The sequence below is a fragment of the Peromyscus leucopus genome, unplaced genomic scaffold, assembly GCF_004664715.2.
Source record: "Peromyscus leucopus breed LL Stock unplaced genomic scaffold, UCI_PerLeu_2.1 scaffold_378, whole genome shotgun sequence".
NCBI lineage: Eukaryota > Metazoa > Chordata > Mammalia > Rodentia > Cricetidae > Peromyscus > Peromyscus leucopus.
Window position 1 is genome coordinate 1824 of NW_023505264.1, and position 8806 is coordinate 10629.

The 8806-nt window shown below is 37.2% G+C and overlaps 1 long non-coding RNA gene across 1 annotated transcript; it reads right to left on the minus strand.

The window, feature by feature from the left end:
• Nucleotides 1-442: 442 nt before the first annotated feature.
• On the minus strand, nt 443-7825 carry LOC114697850. The gene is made up of 4 exons (XR_003735253.2): nt 6454-7825; nt 3464-3576; nt 2564-2665; nt 443-644 (listed from the first exon to the last, which is right to left on the minus strand). It is a non-coding gene; the product is annotated as an uncharacterized LOC114697850 (long non-coding RNA).
• Nucleotides 7826-8806: the final 981 nt, after the last annotated feature.

The window sequence follows — 8806 nt, forward strand, 5'->3', positions numbered from 1 at the left end:
CAAGAAGCAATGAGTCCAACATTTTAGTGTGAGGATTTGTGACTTCATAAGTACCATGTCTAATCTACCATAGGTCTTAGTTCCACAAACAGTTTTTAAAAAAGACTTTTTAAATTTATTCTTTAACAATTTCAGGCATGTATACAATGTCTTCTGACCATATTCACCCCTATTTCCTTCTCTCATCTCCCTCTCATTCCTTCTGGAAGTCCCCTTCTTCTCAACACCTCCTCCTATTTTCATGTCTGCTTATACTCCCGGAAAAAAAATGACTCCCCTCCTCCAGCATTCGGTAACTACCTCAGCTAGGAGTGGGGCTTTGTGTGTCCTTTTCCTTCCATCCTGGAATGCTGGTGGGCTCAGTTTTGGACAGTTCTTGTGCTTATAACTTCAGCTCTGGTGAGTTCATGAGTGCAACATCCAGATTATGTGTAAATGACACCATCTCACAGCAATCATCCTCAACTTCAGGTTCTTACAGTTGTCCCCTGAGCTTTATAATAGAGGAGTATATAGATGTCCCATGTAGGGCTGAGCACTCAGCAGTCACCTATTTTTACATGTTGATCAATTGTGAGTCTCTGCATAAACCACTGCCCACTTCAAACAAAGTTTCTCTGGTCAAGGTTGAGAGCAACACTAATCTAAGAGAATAAACACAAATATTTAGAAGGTATTTTGACAGCATATTTGTTCAGCAAAGCAGCAGTAACAGATTCCCTGTAGGACCTACAACTTCCTAAGCCATAGGCATGTTTATGGTACCATTTGTGAATTCCCTCCTGAGGAATGGGCCTCAAAACCAATCAGAAAATATGGTGATTATCCTTATAAGAGTCATACTACTTTTGTACCCATGGGTACCTCAAGCTTGGAAGGCTGGCACTGTAGCATGCAGGGTCTACTTCTGGATAAGACCTTGACGTCTTTTGTCCTCCAGCAACCACACTACACTTCCAGTGCTGTGAAAGCTGGCCAGCAGAGAAGAAATTTCCAGTTTGACTTCAGCTTGATTTCTCTACATCTACAAACAAAGCATGCTGTGTCTTCTGCAATAGTGTCTTACCATCTAGTTCTCATGGGCAGCCAAGAGCAGAGGAAACAGCCTACATTGTTTAGTGGAACTCTGGAGACTCCACAACCAACAATCCTTAGGGTTGTATTTTGACACTGGTATTTTTGTGTAATAGCTCATAACTCACATCTTGTGGGAGCACCATTGCCCACCTATGAAGGTTACTATTTAAACTCCTTTTTAAATTATAGTCTTTATTATCTTAACAAGTAGTAGATTGTCACAAGACTTTCCATGCATCTTTAGTTTGGGCGAACATTTCCTGCTTTCCACCACTCTCCTTACCCTATCACTTCTTATACCTTTCCATCCCTAGCATTTCTGCCCTCTATCTTCATATAATGCATACTCTACTATTGCCATATATCATTAAATCCTACTTGTCAATCATTGACTTTACTTCCTGTGTTCAGACTCCTATTCAAAAAAATTTACCTATGTTTATGTCTTTTAAATTTCTTTTTAATTAATTAATTATATGCATAAGTATTTTTTTCTGCATATACATATGTATACCACATATATCCTACAGAGATATAAGAGGTTGTCAGATCCCCTGGAACTGGAGTTACAAATGGATTGTGAGTCTCCCCATAGGTACTGGGAACTGAACTCGTATCCTCTGGAAGAGTATCTAGCCCAGAACTCCTAACCACTGAGACATCTCTCCAGGCTCTGTGCCTCTATCTTGAAATAGACTCCTTACTTTTTCCTCTAGCAATTTCAAGGTACCAGGTCTTACATTGAGGTCATTGATCCATTTGGAATTGATATTTGATTGAGATTAGGATCAAGTTCCATCCTTTTCATGCAGTTGAGCTGCTGCTGAAGAACAATTTTCCTGAATCATTAAAGCATTGTTTAGTGAAATCATTGCCATGGTGGCCTTAACAATTATCTTAGTAATGTGTGTATTGCATAACTTGTTCATTATGTAATGATTCTTGCATAATCAATAAATAATTGAGTTATTTAAAACCATTAGCACCCCACCTAGTACTTACTGAAAGCCAACTATAGAAATAAACTGTTTCTTGTCATATTCTAGCTACCTATCTTCCTTCTTTTTCCTATGCTTACAAAAGAACTTTGTTTTGAGGAATTCTTTACAATGTAAACACTGAGCCCTAACTCAGCCTTAACTCAGCGAAACTAGAAATGAGTGCAAAATGCTTGGGCTAGAGATGTTGAGAGGAGCCCAGGTATGAACATGTTGGCTGGAACCATTTTCATAAATATTAATTTTTTTTTGTTCAGCATCTAAAGCCTAAAACATATGGCATCTCCAGGGCTTGAAGTCAGGGTATTTCTAGCAACCTTATAAATGATCTTTTCAAACAACTCATCTTATTAAATAATGGAAATACTGAGTGTGTAAGGAGACAGCTGGCTTAAAGCACTTCAGAGTTGGAGAACATCATGCCACATCATAGCAGTACAGGAAGTTAACTTCATGCAAGGTTGCATTTTCTCTCTTCCAGATATTACCTTACACCTCGACTGCCAATTCTCAAAGAGGCAGGGAATTACTGATGTCAGTACAGAGAACTGGAAACTGTTTTTCCTTTGAATTGTGTGACTCCTTCTCAGCTGTGAAAGCAGGAAGTGAGATCATTCACATTTATTGGAGATAGACAAGAGAACATGTCATAGACAGGAAGAAACATATCATGGCCTGCTTAAATTCAAAAGGTTACTTGCACCTTAAGCCTTCTTAGAAGTGCAAAAGATCGTATTCTTAATATTATCAGAAATGGAGAATATGAGGTGCCAGAGATAAGTAATAAGTAAATAACATCAAAGTATTACATGAGGAAATGGCATAAAGACAAAAAGAAAAGTTGAATTTATATTAAAATAAACTAATGAGTTGAAAAGACTCTAGAGATTACCTAGGGTCAACCAGATGGCTCAGTGAGTAAAGCTCTACCCATGTATGCTCACATGAGTCAAGGTAGAAAGAGAGAGTTATCCTTTTACCTGTACATATACCGTGTCCCTCACATACAACTATTACTAATAAACATTCATTTTAAAAAGATGATTCCAGATTAATCTGCTTAGAACCCCAAATAACAAAGACAGAACTGACAGTAAACAATGCTAATTTTTTCTTAAATAGCATTTTCACTTTGACTGTATTTTTATTTTTACTTTTATTTAATGTAATAGATAGCAGAAGAGATACTCTCAGACCCATTTGTTTATTTTCTTTTATACTATAAGTACAAAACTAAATGTATGTACCAAAACAAAAGTGTTTTTTTTTTTTCTCAACATACATTCTTTCTATTCAGCAGCTGGGAAACATTTGCAGTCACATTTCATGATCCCCTGATGAATGAATTGATATGATGGTAAAAGAAAAGTTTTAAAATGCGTTCTTACCTTCTTTCCTGGGAGGCTGCTTCTATAATCGGTCAAATACTTCAAAATACTTCAAAAGAGCATTCTTGGTTTTTATTCAGTGCATTTACTTCCATTTCTTTGGTACCAACTTCCTAGAAAGCAATATAAATACTTCAACCAGCAGCTAAACTGTATTCCCATCTCTTGATAACTTAACCATTCTACTATGACCATAAAAAGTCAAGTGTACCATTAAATACAAAACAAGGAAGTCTCTATAGAAGTCCCATACTTGTTCATCATGGGACAGTTTCAACAGGATGGTCTTCAACATTAGTCATCCTTGGTTATAATCATATCAGTATTGTTGGAGAAAAATATTGATAACTTTTTGGTAAAATTCTGTCTGAAATCTAGTAAGCTCTCTATTTTTTTCTTTTCATCCTAAAATACTATTCCTGACCTGGTGGTGGTAGCTCATGCCTTAATCCCAGCACTTGGAGCCAGAGGCAAGAGGATTCCGTGAGTTTGAGGCCAGCCTGGTATACAGAGAGAGTTCCATAACAGTCAGGGGCTGTTGTTACACGAAGAAATCATGTCTCCAAAAACAAAACAAAATGCTATTCTAGGAATTCAGAAAAAAAGGGGCACTAATTATTCCCATTATTTCAATATTTTTATTTTATTTATACTTTAAAAAAACTGTATTATTTATACCAAGAAACCCATCCAGGAATGATCTCACATATCTCATATTCTCTAGGACAATCAGAACTCCAAAGCTTCAAAGTTGCTTTCTCTTTGGGGATCTCTGATGGACAGGCTCTTGTTTAGCTTATGCTGTGGAATGATCTTTTATTAAACTCAATCTGAATATTGATCAACAGAAGATTGTGTATAGGATTTATGATACAAAGAAGGCAAAGCACATTGAAGACATTGCTACTAGAATCACACCTAGCTGAAGTATTCTGTGAAAAGAATTCTGCTGAGTGCACGCTTCCAGATATTTCTATACCTAGGTTGCACAATAATCTCTACTCAAAATGTGATCATGTAGAAGGACGTATTTTAAATGTAATTCACAAAACGTACTACCATGTATCTGAGACAGGTCAATAGAAGTCCCTAGCTTGCCAAAAAAAAAAAAAAAGTCTGGATAATGAAAGAAGATGGAGAACCTCTACTTTGAAGCTACAGGAAATGCTATGATGTGCAATTCTCCTTGGGAAGAAAATGGAAGAGCCATTGGTATCAAAGATATATCAAGAGCAGTCACTGTGATCCCCCAAATTTCTTTGTTCAAAAGCAAGGTATCTTATTTTTGATATTAATGTTCTCAATTCACCATCTTAAAATTTGTCACAATTTCATCTTAGAATTTTAGTTTTATAGATGAAATCTACTAAATAAAGATCAAAGTGTGTTTGATCTCTTTCCTTTCATTCATACTTGGACTCATTTCTTTTATTCATGTTTAGTTTTTTTTCCTTTCATTCACCATTTGGTCTGTTTTTTCTCATTCATGTTTAGTTTCTTTCCTCTTATTCCTGTTTAGTCACTTTTCTCTCATTCATCATTTGGTCTCTTTCCTCTCATTCATGTTTGGTATCTTTCCTCTCATTCATGTTTTATCTCATTCCTCTCATTCATGTTTAGTCTCTTTCCTCTCATTCATGTTTGGACTCTTTCCTATCACCTTATACAGCTTCCTGCCTGCCTGAGACAGGCCTGTAGCCATCAACCTTGCACAAAGTTCTTCCTCCATTCCATAGTTAGGGCTTAAGTGTGTATTCAGGGGTGAGGTGGACATGGGTACATGATAAAGGGTGATTATGGTCCTCTGATACTTCATAAAGATGCCAAGCTCAAAAAGAAGAAATTGAAATAGCAAATAAAATATCAACAAGCTAAGAAAGAGGAGAGAGAGAAAGAGAGTCTGCAGACTGCAATATAAAGTGTTTTCTTGCTTCTTAAGCAAGGAAAACTGCAATTCTAAAATAATTTTATATTAGCAGAAAAAGTGTGAAGATAGTACAAAGGCTTCACACACCCAACACCTATTTAATTTAGTGGTAGAATTGGGATTTTCACCCAGATTTATAGGATCATAGATGTTGATGGAACTACCATTATATTTCTGGGGTAGGGGTATTACAAAAGCAAACTTCATGACATCAAAATCCTTATCAAGGTGTCCACCTAATGTCTTTTAGTATCACTGCCCTTTCTTTCTCTGTCTCCTGCTTTTGGAACTTTTCTGTCCCTGCCTAGCACCTTTATGGCATCACAAGAATGTGACACATGCAGTAGCCAAGTTGCTAAATATTAGCAGATCTTAAATTTAAGGACTGTGCTGGGAAAGTACCTCCATGGTACAGGACTTACCTAGCATTCGTGAGGCCCTTGGTTCAATCCCCAGCACCACAAAATAAATAGATAAAGAGGAAAATATAAAAGCAAAAGACTAACCTTCCTGTTTTGATTATGCAAAAGTTCATTCTTCTACCTGTAGCAAGGGCACGCACTTGCCATTCTAGTTTCTTTGCTATGCAGGAGGCTGAGTCAAGCGGACCTTAAGTTCAAGACCAATTTGGCTAAAATGGCCAGATTCAACTCATTTTTAAAAGACTTTTCAAAATAATAAAATAACTCAGCTTTGCCTAGCACCCCCATCAGAGAAAGAGTGTGCCTTTTGAAAGCAGGGAAAACAAATGTTTCTAGCTCTGGATGGGTCCTTAGAGAGCAATAACCTAGAAGGTTCCTTCCAGCCTCTAAATTGATTTCCTGTAGCCAAAAACTATTTTTTGTCTATCTCTCATTAATGTCGTCACTATTGTTTGAACACCTTCAGCCACAGACTTGATCATCTTCAATCTGTGTGCATTTATCTGTTCAAGTTTAATAAACCAAATCCAGATTCATCTTAGTGGAAAACTCCATCTTCATTTCTACCAGTCATTAGAATCAATATTGTGAACAAAGATGATCATAGAAGTCCACAGCTGGAACTACCCCCCTCCTCACACCTGAAAGCTCTCTCCAAAGTGTTGATGTCACATGAGGGAGGCAGTGATTCCATGGCAGGATAGAAAGACAGCTCAGCACGCACTCTCAATGCAGTCCAGAAGAATCTAAAATCACAGCGCTCCAGCTCTAAATTTCTTGAAAGGGAAAAGGAAATCCACCTGAAACCCAACAGTGGACAGCGCTCAATTCCGCTGACTCTCTAGTTCACACCTGTTTTCCTGATTGATCTCTCTCATGGTTAGATAAACAGCCAAGATGTGAAATGGAGTGTTTCCTTGTGCGGGGGAGAGAGGACAGGGGGTGGTGTTGCTTTGAAGTTTTCCTCACATTTCATTACCTTCCTGGGCTCTATATCTTGTGTTTCTTGAGGATGTACTGAATCTGAATGTGGAATCCATTACCTTTATTTTTTTATGGAAAATCATTTTAAAACAGGTAGTATTCAAAATTAAAACCATGTTTGCTCAGGCTGAGGCAGCAGAGCAAAGCTGAGTCATATAGACTCAAGGGAAAGTATTCTGCTTAAGTAGCCTTGAAAACTCATCCATTTTTTCCTTTCACTTTTAAATGTTTCCAAGACATTTCTTCTCCTTCATACATATCTTGTGGTGTGTGTGTGTGTGTGTGTGTGTGTGTGTGTGTGTGTGTATTGAGATGTGGCGGCTGAGGTCAGGTGAAAGGTTTGATTCCTGGGAAAGAAAAGGAGACATATAATATGGGACTCACATTTGGTGATATTGGAATTGAGGAGCAGGAAAACTTCCTCAAAGCAAATTCTTTGAAGGAAATGTTTGCTATGCCTTTCTGTTTCCACAGCATATGTATGACCATACTGGGGCACAGTGAGTTAAGCTAAAAACAATTGAGGTCTTCCAGAACCCTCATGCTATTGAGAGCACAGCATCAAGCCACAAACGTAATTTAACAATAAAGGAAAAAATGTCAAACACTATTCTGTTTTCTTTTGGCAACTTGAAAGCAGATAATTCTAACATGAAAATGACATATTGGCTGAGGAGAAAGCTTAATGGTAGAATGTTGCTTAGCAATTGTAAGATGCAAGGTTCAACCCTTAGTACAAAAAAAAGGCACACAGATTTTGTCAATGTTATAATAGATATCTTACGTGTGGATTAATGGTTCATTTTCTTCCTGAAATTGTCTCCAACAGAAAAGCAATACGGTCAATACTAAGGTGAAATTCAAAAAATCTGTCACCAGTAAAATTAGATAGAATGGGTCATTCTAAAACATAAGGGCTTTTAGGCTCAGAACTCTTTTATTATCTAATTATTGAGAATGACCCAAGGCTTTTGCTTCTATGGGTTGTATCTATTGATATTTAACAAACAAATCACACAAAAGGTTATAAAAAGTTTATTAATACAGTTAAAAATCAATAATAATCTTACTAAATTTAATGAATAGTGTGGTGGTTTGAATGAAAATGGCCCTCATAGGCTCAAAGAGAATGGCACTATTAGGAGGTGAGGTCTTGTTGGAAGAAATGTGCCACTGAGGCAGGGAGGTGGTAGTGGTGCAGGGGGCACACAGCTTGAGGTTTCAAATGCTCAAGCCAGGCCCTCTGTTTCACTTTCTTCCTGCTGTCTGCTGATTCTGATGTAGAACACTCAGCTGCCTCCCCAGCACCCTGTCTGTCTGCATGTCACCATGCTCCCTGCCATGATGATGATGGACTAAACCTCTGACACTGTAAGTCAGCCCCAATTAAATGTTTTCCTTTATAAGAGTTACAATGGTCATAGTGTCTCTTCACAACAATAGAAATCCTGACTAAGATAAACAGTAAAATGGGAATATTTTATATTTTACTGTTTTGCAAACAAAAAATGCAGTGATAAGAATGGCTCTGTTATATGTCTTTTAAATCTTTTTATGCTCATGTGACATGAAAAAAATGTTGGACTTATGATGTGTTCCTGCATTTAATCAGCTGAGACACGTTGTTTTGCCTGAAGTATATGAAGGGACTTTGGTGTCATCAGCCCTCAGTTTGTAGGTTTCAAATGGACGAAAGGTTTGGAGAACAAAGTAGTTGTGTTTGTATGACACGAATGGTCATTTCTTCCTAAACGTCATTATGTTGGGTATTACAAGTAATCTGGAGATAAGTATTATATGATACAGGGAAATACCTGTGGTCATGTGTAAATACTACACCACTTTATATTTAACACTAGGATAACAGTGATATGGACTGTGAGTCTTAGAACCAATCTCTGTCAAATACCAAAGGAGCACTATAGATCTTTCCAAAAAATTATCCATATTCTTCTTAATCTTATAAAACTGCAAGAAAAACTGTTGTTTCCTTCAGGTTGGTTGTAGTGT